At 49.9% G+C, this 12,306-nt stretch overlaps 1 pseudogene; it reads right to left on the minus strand.

The window, feature by feature from the left end:
• Positions 1–11,648: 11,648 nt before the first annotated feature.
• On the minus strand, positions 11,649–11,783 carry LOC137360618 (U2 spliceosomal RNA; annotated as a pseudogene).
• Between the last annotated feature and the right edge of the window lie 523 nt (positions 11,784–12,306).

Raw genomic sequence — 12,306 nt, forward strand, 5'->3', positions numbered from 1 at the left:
CAGCCATCGACAATAGGGCAGCACAGTGGCGCAGTGGTTAGCACTGCAGCCTCACAGCTCCAGCGACCCGGGTTCAATTCTGGGTACTGCCTGTGTGGGGTTTGCAAGTTCTCCCTGTGTCTGCGTGGGTTTCCTCCGGGTGCTCCGGTTTCCTCCCACATGCCAAAGACTTGCAGGTTGATAGGTAAATTGGCCATTATAAAAATTGCCCCGAGTAGAGGTAGGTGGTAGGGAAATATAGGGACAGGTGGGGATGTGGTAGGAATGTGGAATTAGTGCAGGATTAGTATAAATTGGTGGTTGATGGTTGGCACAGACTCGGTGGGCCGACGGGCCTGTTTTAGTGCTGTATCTCTAAACTAAAGACAATCCAACATCCCAGGAATCAGCCGAGTGAACTTTCTCTGAACTGATTCCAATGCATGTGTACCCCTCCTTAAATAAGGAGACCAAAACTGTGTGGAGTCCTTTAGTTGGGATGTCACTAATGCCCTGTACAGTTATGGCAAAACTTCCCTCCTTTTATACTCATTCCCCTTGCTAAAAATGCCAACATTCCATTTTCCTTCCTAATTACTTGCCTTAGCTGCATGCTAACGTTTTTGTAATTCATGTACCTGGACACCCAGATCCCTCGGTACAGCAGCATTCTGCAGTCTCTCTGATGCAAGTAATATTCTGCTTTTCTATTCTTCCTGCCAAAGTAGACAATCGCACATTTTCCCGTATGATACCCCATCTGCCAAATTTTTGCCCACTGACTTAACCCATCTATATCTCTTTGCTGACACTTTGTGGCCTCCTCACAACTTGCTTTCCTACCTATCTTTGTACCGTCCATAAATTTGGCAACAAAACACTCAGTGCCTTCATGCAATTATTAATATAGGCCATAAATAGTTGAGGCACCAGCACTGATCCCTGTGACACTCCATTAGTTACAGTTTGCCAATCTGAAAATGCCCCATTTATCCCCACTCTCTGTTTCCTGTGAGTTAGCCAATTCTATATCCATGTGTGTGTAGTTTTCAGATTGTGTCTGTCAGTGTCTGGTACTCTGAGTTTTGGACTCTTTCACAATCTCTCAGTGCTACTATTTGTGTGTTAGGTTCCTTTAGATGACTCAGGCTGAGATACTGTGAGTGCAATAATCAACCTATACAGTGGCGCAGTGGTTAGCACCGCAGCCTCACAGCTCCAGGGACCCGGGTTCGATTCCGGGTACTGCCTGTGTGGAGTTTGTAAGTTCTCCCTGTGTCTCCGTGGGTTTTCTCCGGGTGCTCTGGTTTTCTCCCACAAGCCAAAAGACTTGCAGGTTGGTAGTTAAATTGGCCGTTATAATTTGTCACTAGTATAGGTAGGTGGTTGGGAAACATAGGGAAAGGTGGGGATGTTTGGTAGGAATATGGGATTAGTGCAGGATTAGTATAAATGGGTGGTTGATGTTCGGCACAGACTCGGTGTGCCGAAGGGCCTGTTTCAGTGCTGTATCTCTAATCTAAAAAAAAAACCTTTCAGCATCTGGCACTTAGCATGTGTTTCAGACGATGGAGGTCGAGGTCAAGGAGGACCTCCATGAGGTGAAGAGTCAGGAGGCCTCACTCTTTGCCACAGAGGCCTCAAAAATCATCTTCCGGTCCAGAGTCCACTCCATCGAACAGGATGAGATGTGTTTGCACTACCTCTTCCAAAAGCTTCACACAGCTTCATCAGAAGCCTGAAGGAAGAGGATGGCTCGGTAACGTCTTCGCAGTCCGACATACTAAGAATTAGCAAATCCTTTTATGCCGGGCTGTCTGACGCGAAGCGCACAGACAGCAGAGCTTCCTGTGATCTATCACAGCTGTCTTAGATGATAGCATGAGGGAGAGACTGGACATGCCGCTAACTCTGGACAAGCTGACAAAGGCCGTCAAGTCCTTTGAGACGAGTAAAACTCCCGGAAGCGATGCCTTACTGGTTGAGTTGTATTCGGCCCTGTGGGACTGGATCGGCCCAGACCTGCTGGAAGGATACGAGAGTATGCTCCTGGCCGGCAGCATGTCAGAATCCATGAGGAAAGGCATCATCACCCTCATCTCCAAGCGGAAGGGGGAGAGGGCAGAAATCAGAAATTGGCAGCCCATCTCACTACTTAATTTTGACTACAAGATGCTGTCCAAAGTCATAGCCAGTCGAGTCAAGTCCGCTCTGGAGTTGGTGATTCACCCTGATCAGACCTGTACTGTACCCGGCAGGAAGATCTCTGATAGTCTCGCGTAACTCAGGGATACGATCGCCTATGTACGGGACAGGAGGGTGTACACCTGCCTCATCAGCCTGGACCAGGAGAAGGCTTGTGACAGGATATCGCACACCTTCATGATGGATGTGCTTTCCAAAATGGGGTTTGGGGAGGGAATCTGCAATTGGATCAAACTGCACTTCACAAATATCAGTAGCGCTGTCTCAATCAATGGGTGGGAGTCAGAAAGTTTTCCGATCCAATCTGGAGTCAGACAGGGCTGTCCTCTCTCCCCGGTCTTGTTTGTTTGCTGTTTGAACCCTTTGCTGAGTATATTAGGAAGGATGTGAACATAAGAGGGGTGACAATCCCAGGCAGCAGAGCCACTCAGGTTAAAACCTCCCTGTACATGGATGACGTCGTCGTCTTCTGCTTGGACCCGCTGTCTGTGTGCATCTGCAACCAGTTCGAACTGGCCTCAGGGTCCAGAGTTAACCAGGGCAAGAGCGAGGCCATGTTCTTTGGGAACTGGGCTGACCAATTCTTTGTCCCCTTCACCATTAGGTCACAGTACCTGAAGATGCTGGGGATATGGTTCGGAAGGGCCGGGGCGTGCACGAAAACCTGGGAGGAGTGAGTAGCCAGGGTACAACATAAGCTGAGCATGTGGGAGCAGCGATCTCTCTCCAATATGGGTAAGAACCTGGTCATCAGATGCGAGGTGCTCACGTTGTTGCTGTATGTGGCGCAGGTCTAGCCCATACCCCACTCCTGCGCTCTGGTGGTCACCCAAGTCATTTTCCACTTCATCTGGGGATGCAAAATGGACCGGGTCCGGAGGGACACGATGTTCAAACCTCTGGATAAGGGCGGGAAAAATGTACCCAACATTGCCCTCATCCTGATGACTACCATCGTGTGCGGCTGCATCGAGCTGTGTGTAGATCCCCAGTACACAAACACCAAGTGTCACTATGTGCTGAGGTTCTATCTGTACCCGATGTTGAGAAGGATGGACTTCATCACATTGCCGCGGAACGCTCCATCCAGTTGGGCCGTGCCGTACCACCTATCCTTCGTGGGAAAATTTCTGCAGAAAAACACCTTTGACCACCAACCCATCAGGCAGTGGTCTGCATGGAATGTCCACAAGGCCCTACGGGAAAAGGAGATGGTGGATCCTGTTGGATGGTTCCCCAAGCAGACTGCCAAAGTCATTAGACAGAATGCCTAATCACCAGAACTTTCAAACAAGCACCAAGGTGTAGCTTGGCTGGTGGTGAGAAGAGCCCTCCCCGTCAGATCCTTCCTGCACGCCCGAAGTCTCACACCCTTCTCACAATGCCCTTGAGGTGGCTGCGTTGGGGAAGAGACGGTTGCCCACCTCCTTCTGGAATGTGTCTTTGCAAAGCAGGTGTGAAAAGAGATGCAGTGGTTTTTGTCGAGGTTCATCCCAAGCAGCTCTGTAACACAGGAGTCTGTGCTGTATTGGCTGTTCCCAGGGACATACACAGAGATAAACATCAACTGCTGCTGGAGGACTATCAATTTGGTCTGCCCCCCGAAACTTGCTGGTCTTCCAGCACAAAGAGTTGTCCACGACCGAATGTTGCAGACTGGCACATTCCAAGGTCCAAGACTACGTGCTGAGGGACGTACTGAAGCTTGGGGCAGCCGCAGCAAAGGCTCAATGGGGAAACACCACTGTGTAAGGTCCCCCCACCAAGCTGAACTGAGGGGCTGGATCCATAGAAAACCCCTCGAACTTTATCGGGAAAATATTTGTTTGCTGTAAAATGTACATGGTACGTAAAATGAAATGGAAGGGTTGTGAGGCAATTCACTCCTGTATTGAAGGAAACTGATCTCCTTTGCACTCTTTGTATTGTCTGACTCGATGATGTTTGGAACTGTTCTGTATTGTTTTTTCTTACAGATTTTTATGAATAAAGTCCATTTTGGAAATAAAAAATGTCAGGAAGAGGAAAGACCAGCGGGAAAGCTCAGTCCAAGGCCAAGTCTCACTCCTCCCGGGCTGGACTGGAGTTCCCAGTGGGCCGTGTACACAGGCTCCTGAGAAAGGGCAACTATGCTGAGCCTGTGGGTGCTGGCTGCTGTGCTCGAGTATCTAACAACTGAAATCCTCGAGCTGGCCGGTAACGCAGCCCGGGACAACAAGAAGATCCGCATCATCCCCCGACACCTGCAACTGGCCGTCCGCGACAACGCGGAGCTCAACAAGCTGCTGGGAGGGGTGACCGTTGCACAGGGCGGGGTGCTGGCTAATATCCAGGCCGTGCTGCTGCCCAAAAAAACCAGCGCTCAGAGCTCCCAGAAAAAGTAAAGCGGCCAAAATGTCATCTAATAAGCCAAAGGCTCTTTTCAGAGCCACCCACAGTCTCTGTGAAAGGGCTGATTACTGTCTAATTCCAAAATATTTGTAACAGGAATGGCAACTATTTAAAATGTTTAAGCAACTATTTCAGTGACTTCTCACTGTCTCCCTGAAGCCTGTTTGAAGGGGAATTACCAATTGTCCACAATTTATTACTTCCAAAGGATGTAGGTGCTTTGGAGAGGGTGCAGAGGAGGTTCACCAGGATGTTGCCTGGTATGGAGGGCGCTAGCTATGAAGAGAGGTTGAGTAGATTAGGATTATTTTCATTAGAAAGACGGAGGTTGAGGGGGATCCTGATTGAGGTGTACAAAATCGTGACAGGTATAGACAGGGTGGATAGCAAGAAGCTTTTTCCCAGAGTGGGGGATTCAATTACTCGGGGTCACGAGTTCAAAGTGAGTGGGGAAAGGTTTAGGGGGGATATGCGTGGAAAGTTCTTTACGCAGAGGGTGGTGGGTGCCTGGAACGCGTTGCCAGCGGAGGTGGTAGACGCGGGCACGATAGCGTCTTTTAAGATGTATCTAGACAGATACATGAATGGGCAGGAAGCAAAGAGATACAGACCCTTAGAAAATAGGCGACATGTTAAGAAAGAGGATCTGGATCGGCGCAGGCTTGGAGGGCCGAAGGGCCTGTTCCTGTTCTGTAATTTTCTTTGTTCATCGTTCTTTGTTCCACACGGAGTTTGAGTTACTTGTCCCATTATAGATTGCTGAACAGAGTTGTTTACCGCCAGTTCGAACAGTTGACAACAATTGACAAATTAAATCTGCTTGTGAAATAGCGCCCGGAATTTGTGACAGTAAAAGTGGAATATGGAAACAGGTTTTTAACTTGTTACTGGACTTTTTTTTATTATTTCCAAAATATGCATTATTCATAAAAATCTGTAAAAAGTACATGACTAAACAGTTCTAAACAGCACCAAGTCGAAAATTACAAACAGTGCAAAGGAGGTCAGTTTCCTTCATTGCAGGAGTGAGCTGCCTCACAACCCTTCCATTTCATTTTCCATGCCATATACATTTTACAGCAAACGAAAATTTTCCTGATACATTTCGAGGGGTTTTCCATCGACCCAGCCCATCCGTTCAACTTGGTGGGGGGACCTTACACAGTGGTCTTTTCCCATTGAACATTTGCTGCGGCTGCCCCAAGCTTTAGTGCGTCCCTCAGCACATAGTCCTGGACCTTGGAATGTGCCAGTCTGCAACATTCGGTCGTGGACAACTCTTTGTGCTGGAAGACCAGCAAGTTTCGGGCAGAACAACGGGTGTCTTTCACCGAATTGATAGTCCTCCAGCAGCAGTTGATGTTTATCTCAGTGTGCGTCCCTGGGAACAGCCCGTAGAGCACAGACTCCTGTGTTACAGAGCTGCTTGAGATGAAGTTCGACAAAAACCACTGCATCTCTTTCCACACCTGCTTTGCAAAGACAAATTCCAGAAGGAGGTGGGCAACCATCTCTTCCCCACCGCAGTCACCTCGAGGGTGTTGTGCAGAGGGGGTGAGACTTCGGGTGTGCAGGAAGGATCTGACTGGGAGGGCTCTTCTCACCACCAGCCAAGCTTCATCTTGGTGCTTGTTTGAAGGTTCTGGTGATGAGGCATTCCGCCAAATGACTTCGGTGGTCTGCTTGGGGAAGAGGATCCGCCATGTCCTTTTCCTTTAGGGCCTTGAGGACATTCTGTGCAGACCACTGGCTGATGGACCGGTGGTCAAAGGTGTTTTTCCGCAGAAACCGCTCGATGAAGGATAGGTGGAACGACACAGTCCAACTGGATGGAGCATTCCGCGGCAATGTGACAAGGCTTCGCAACACCGGGGACAGATAGAACCTCAGCACGTGGTGACACTTGGAGTTTGCGTCTACACACAGCTTGATGCAGCCACACACGAAGGTAGTCATCAGGATGAGGGTGATGTTGGGTACATTTTTCCCACCTTTATCCAGAGGTTTGAGCATCGTGTCCCTCCGGACCCGGTCCATTTTGGATCCCCAGATGAAGCGGAAAATGGCTCGGGTGACCGCCACAGCGCCGGAGTGGGGTATGGGCCAGACCTGCGCCATGAACAGCAACAACGTGAGCGCCTTGCACCTGATGACCAGGTTCTTACCAACATTGGAGAGAGATCGCTTCTCCCACATGCTCAGCTTGTGTTGTACCTTGGCTGCTCGCTCTTCCCAGATTTTGGTGCACACCCCGGCCCTTCTGAACCATATTCCCAGCACCTTCAGGTAGTCTGAGCTGACGGTGAAGGGGACAAAGGATCGGTAAGCCCTGTTCCCAAAGAACATGGCCTCTCTCTTGCCGTGGTTAACTTTGGCTCCCGAGGTCAGTTTCAACTGGTCGCAGATGCTCATCAGTCTGCACACAGACAGCGGGTCCGAGCAGAAGACCGTGACGTCATCCATGTGGAGGGAGGTTTTAACCTGAGTGCCTCCTCTGCCTGGAATTGTCACCCCTCTTCTGCTCACATTCTTCCTTATAGACTCAGCAAATGGTTCAATACAGTAAACAAACAAGACAGGGGAGAGAGGATAGCCCTGTCTGACTCCAGATTGGATTGGGAAACTTTCCGATTCCCACCCATTGATTGAGACTGCGCCACTGATGTTTGTGCAGGGCAGTTTGATCCAATTGCAGATTCCCTCCGCAAACGCCATTTTGGAAACACGTCCATCATGTATGTGTGTGATATTCTGTCAAAAACCTTCTCCTGGTCCAGGCTGATGAGGCAGGTGTCCACCCTCCTGTCCCGTACATAGGCGATTGTATCCCTGAGTAGTGCGAGACTATCGGAGATCTTCCTGCCAGGTGCAGTACAGGTCTGATCAGGGTGGATCACCAACTCCAGAGCAGACTTGACTCGACTGGCTATGACTTTGGACAGAATCTTGTCGTCAACATTAAGCAGTGAGATGGGCTGCCAATTTCCAATTTCTGCCCTCTCCCCGTTCCGATTGTCAATGAGGGTGATGATGCCTTTCCTCATGGATTCTGATATGCTGCCGGCCAGGAGCATACTCTCGTATACTTCCAGCTGGTCCAGGCAAACCCAGTCCCACAGGACACAATACAGCTCAACCGGTAAGCCATCGCTTCCGGGAGTTTTATTCGTCTCGAAGGATTTGACGGCCTTTGTTAGCTCATCCAGAGTTAGCGGCTTGTCCAGTCTCTCCCTCCTGCTGTCATCTAAGACCTCTGTGATAGATGACAGGAAGGACTGGGAGGCTCTACTGTCTGTGGGCTTCGCGTCATACAGCCCAGCATAAAAGGATTTGCTGATCCTTAGTATGTCGAACTGCGAAGATGTTACCGAGCCATCTTCTTCCTTCTGGCTGCTGATAACAGAGCTCTCTCTGTGTACCTTTTGGAAGAAGTAATGCAAGCACATCTCATCCTGCTCAATGGGGTGGACTCTGGACCGGAAGATGATATTGGAGGTCTCCGTGGCAAAGAGCGAGGCCTGCTTTCTCTTCACCTCTTGGAGGTCCTCCTTGACCTCAACCCCCATCGACTGTAGCCGGAGCAGATTTTGCATACTTTTCTGGAGTCAGGACATTTCCCTCTGTCTCTCTCTCGCCCTCTGAACACCTTTTGAGGAGAAAGAACCTCTTGATGTTCTCCTTGATCGCGTCCCACCTGTGAACTGGAGACTCAGGAGGGGTTTCACGGTTCTCCAACCTTTGTAATCCCTTTTAAGTTCCTCAACGTTCTCTGGGGTTAGCAGTGTAGCATTGAGCTTCCACGTCCCTCTGCCAACCCGCTAGTCGTCCTGTAAGTGACAGTCGGCCATGACGAGGCAGTGGTTCGACAAGAACACTGGCTTGACGTCAATGGATCTGACCGTGACGGAATGGGCCACAAACAGGAAGTCAATCCTGGAATGGGCAGACCCGTCCAATCTTGACCATGTCTATCTACGCTGCACTCCGTCTGCAGGTTTCCTGAATACGTCGTGCAGTTTTGCATCTTTTGCTGTTTCTATCAGGAATCTGGACATAGCGTCCAGTTTGCTGTCGTCTCTGCCAGATCGCCCAGCTGCATCGATGATGCAGTTGAAGTGACCGCCTAGGATGACTGGCCTGCACGTTGCCAGCAGCAATGGTTGATGGCAAATGTTCATCCTGGAGTTTAGTTACTAGTGGTGTACCGCAAGGTTCTGTTTTGGGGACACTGCTGTTTGTCATTTTTATAAATGACCTGGATGAGGGTGTAGAAGGGTGGGTTAGTAAATTTGCGGATGACACGAAGGTCGGTGGAGTTGTGGATAGTGTCGAAGGGTGTTGTAGGGTACAGAGGGACATAGATAGGCTGCAGAGCTGGGCTGAGAGATGGCAAATGGAGTTTAATGCGGAGAAGTGTGAGGTGATTCACTTTGGAAGAAGTAACAGCAATGCAGAGTACTGGGCTAATGGGAAGATTCTTGGTAGTGTAGATGTACAGAGAGATCTTGGTGTCCAGGTACATAAATCCCTGAAGGTTGCTACCCAGGTTAATAGGGCTGTTAAGAAGGCATATGGTGTGTTAGCTTTTATTAGTAGGGGGATCGAGTTTCGGAGCCACGAGGTCATGATGCAGCTGTACAAAATTCTGGTGAGGCCGCACCTTGAGTATTGCGTGCAGTTCTGGTCACCGCATTATAGGAAGGATGTGGAAGCTTTGGAAAGGGTGCAGAGGAGATTTACTAGGATGTTGCCTGGTATGGAAGGAAGGTCTGACGAGGAAAGGCTGAGGGACTTGAGGTTGTTTTCGTTAGAGAGAAGGAGGAGGAGAGGTGACTTAATAGAGACATACAAGATAATCAGAGGGTTAGATAGGGTGGATATTGAAAGTCTTTTTCCTCGGATGATGATGGCAAACACGAGGGGACATAGCTTTAAGTTGAGGGGTGATAGATATAGGACAGATGTCAGAGGTAGTTTCTTTACGCAGAGAGTAGTAGGGGCGTGGAACGCCCTGTCTGCAACAGTAGTAGACTCGCCAACTTTAAGGGCATTTAAGTGGTCATTGGATAGACATATGGATGAAAATGGAATAGTGTAGGTCAGATGGTCGGCGCAACATCGAGGGCCGAAGGGCCTGTACTGCGCTGTAATGTTCTAGTTCTAATTCTAATTCTAATTCTAAAGACGGTCAACCGTTCGCTGCATTGAAACGGGGCGTACATGCTGATCAACCAGAGCGAAGCATTGTTGTACATTACATCTGCGATGAGGAGGCGACTGCCCACCACCTCCTTAACTTCGGAGATGGTGAAGTTACCTCCCCGCAGCAGAAGACCCAGGCCGGAGGAATGGCAATCATTACCCCCTGACCAGATCGATGGCCCGTGGGACCACCATTGCGACCACTGCCTGTCGGTGCTGAGATGTGGTATTCCACACTCCTGCAGAAACAAGGGGTCGGCTTTGACCTTGGCGAGGTAATCCATCGCATAGTGGATTTAATGCTACGCACATTAATTGAAGCAATCCTTATACCCATTTTTTTAAAGTTAGTTGTTGCTTCCCATACCATTTGTCCTTGCTAGTCCCAGTCCTTCAGGATGTTCCTGTATACCCATAGTGTACGCAAGCTGTTTCACACTCGTTGGGCTCAGAAACTCCTCCTGGTTTTTCATGCAGGGTTTCTTCCACTGAGGTGACATCGGTGGGGGGGGCGGGGGTCTTGTTGGCAGCAGGGATTGGGCTGTTCTGTGCTGTTCTCCTCTGTTCCTCCTCGAAAACATCACTGCTGCCGGCTTCCCAGAGCTGAAGTGCGCCAGATGTGTCTTTCCTCTCAGTGTCCCAGAGCTGGGATGTGTTGGCCATGTCGCTAGGTGTGGCGCTTTGGGTTTGGGGCTTGACAGGCCCATCACAGCTTCCAGTGCCCGGGGGCTGGGGGGTTTTATCTTCCAGCTCCTTTTGAGTTCTGCCGCTTCTTTTGAATGTGCTGTCGCTCCGGCACTTCCTCATCCAGTGAAGAGGAGCTGCTGTAGTCTGTCTCAGACGGTAGCCTCCTCTTGCCACTGGTTTGGGTGGTGGCCTGTTCCGCTTTTGGAGGTCTTTTCTTTGTGGTTTTCCTTTGGACAAACTGCCACTGACCTGTTTGTCCATCTGCTGCCTCCTCCTCCATTGATTCTGTCTGTGGAGGAGGGGTTTCCGGGTGCAGGGTAGGTGCCGGGTTGCTGGTTTCAGTTGCCTTCCCTTTCTTCTCCTTCTCAGGTAGAAGTTCCTCACTGCAGAGAAGGTTGCTTGTCTCCTTTCCAACACCGGACGCCTTCGTCGAATCTTCTCCCGGCCTTTCCTTGGACCTTGCCGCCTGAGCATAACTGAGGCAGCGTTTGGGGCAGGTTTTGTAGAGATGGCCTGCCGCACCGCACAGGTTGCAACACTTACTCTGCTTACAGTCCTTGGTCTGATGGCCTTCCTTCTTGCAGTTCTTGCAGACAACCGTGCTGCAGTTAGCTGCCACGTGACCAGATTTGCCACAGGTGCTACAAACTTTGGGCTGCCCAGCGTAGACCAAGAAGCCTCGACTTCCCCTGATAGCGAAGCTGGAGGGAGGGTGGATGATGGCTCCATTGGCATCGACCGTCAAGGTCACCTTGACTTGCCGCTTATTGGTCCAAATCCCAAAGGGGTCTTTGACATCAGTGCTGGCCACCTCGACGTACCTGGCGAGAAAGGTGAGTACATCCACCACAGGAACATGGGGGTTGTAGAGGTGAATTGTCACCACCCGGTCATGTTGTGACGGAAGCGTGAAGAGCGGCTCCACTGGGAGGATCGACAGCGGCGCCCGGTCTCCTTTCTCTTTGAACGCCTTCAGGAACTTGATGCATCCCGCCACATTCTTGAATGTCATGTCAATATACCCACTGCTGGGAAATCCCGCAGGCAGAAGATGTGCCTAGCTTGAAATCCACAGCAATCGATGAGGATTTTCTTGATGAAGAAGGTGCGATCGACCAGTGCATCTCCTTCCTTGTCCTTCACCACCACCCGAATGGTGTTCCGCACTCCCTGGCCTGAAGCTCAAAGATTGGTTATAGCCATTTTACTCAAAGCCTACCCAGGATCAAAAGCCACTGATCATGGTTTCTCCTCTGCCAAGTAAGTACTGATAAGAACAGATACTACACTTGATCTTAGCCAAAAGGCTGAGAAGCTCCACCACTGGCGGTCTTGCCTTCAGTTGCCTGGACCCCAAGCTACTGGACATAGATTTTCCAGTAATTCGCTTCTTTACTGCACTGAAATTGGAGGCTTTTTCGATTTAAAATATTCTGTCAGGTCGACAATTTAAGCCAATGCTTGGCTGCATTTTCTAATTCAAGGCTCTGCGATTGGTTAAGACATGTGAATAAGAAGAGGGTGACCAATCAGAAATGGGTTCGGGTAAGCATGGGCTCAAACTGTGTGAATTCCAGGATCCTGAATGACTGAGCTGAAACTCTGTCCAAAGTCATAGCCAGTCGAGTCAAGTCTGCTCTGGAGTTGGTGATTCACCCTGACCAGACCTGTACTGTACCCGGCAGGAAGATCTCTGATAGTCTCGTGCTACTCAGGGATACGATCGCCTATGTACGGGACAGGAGGGTGGACACCTGCCTCATCAGCCTGGACCAGGAGAAGGCTTTTGACAGGAAATCGCACACCTACATGATGGACGTTCTTTCCAAAATGGGGTTTAGG

This window comes from Heterodontus francisci, unplaced genomic scaffold (assembly GCF_036365525.1).
Source record: "Heterodontus francisci isolate sHetFra1 unplaced genomic scaffold, sHetFra1.hap1 HAP1_SCAFFOLD_59, whole genome shotgun sequence".
In the NCBI taxonomy this organism is placed as follows: Eukaryota; Metazoa; Chordata; class Chondrichthyes; order Heterodontiformes; family Heterodontidae; genus Heterodontus; species Heterodontus francisci.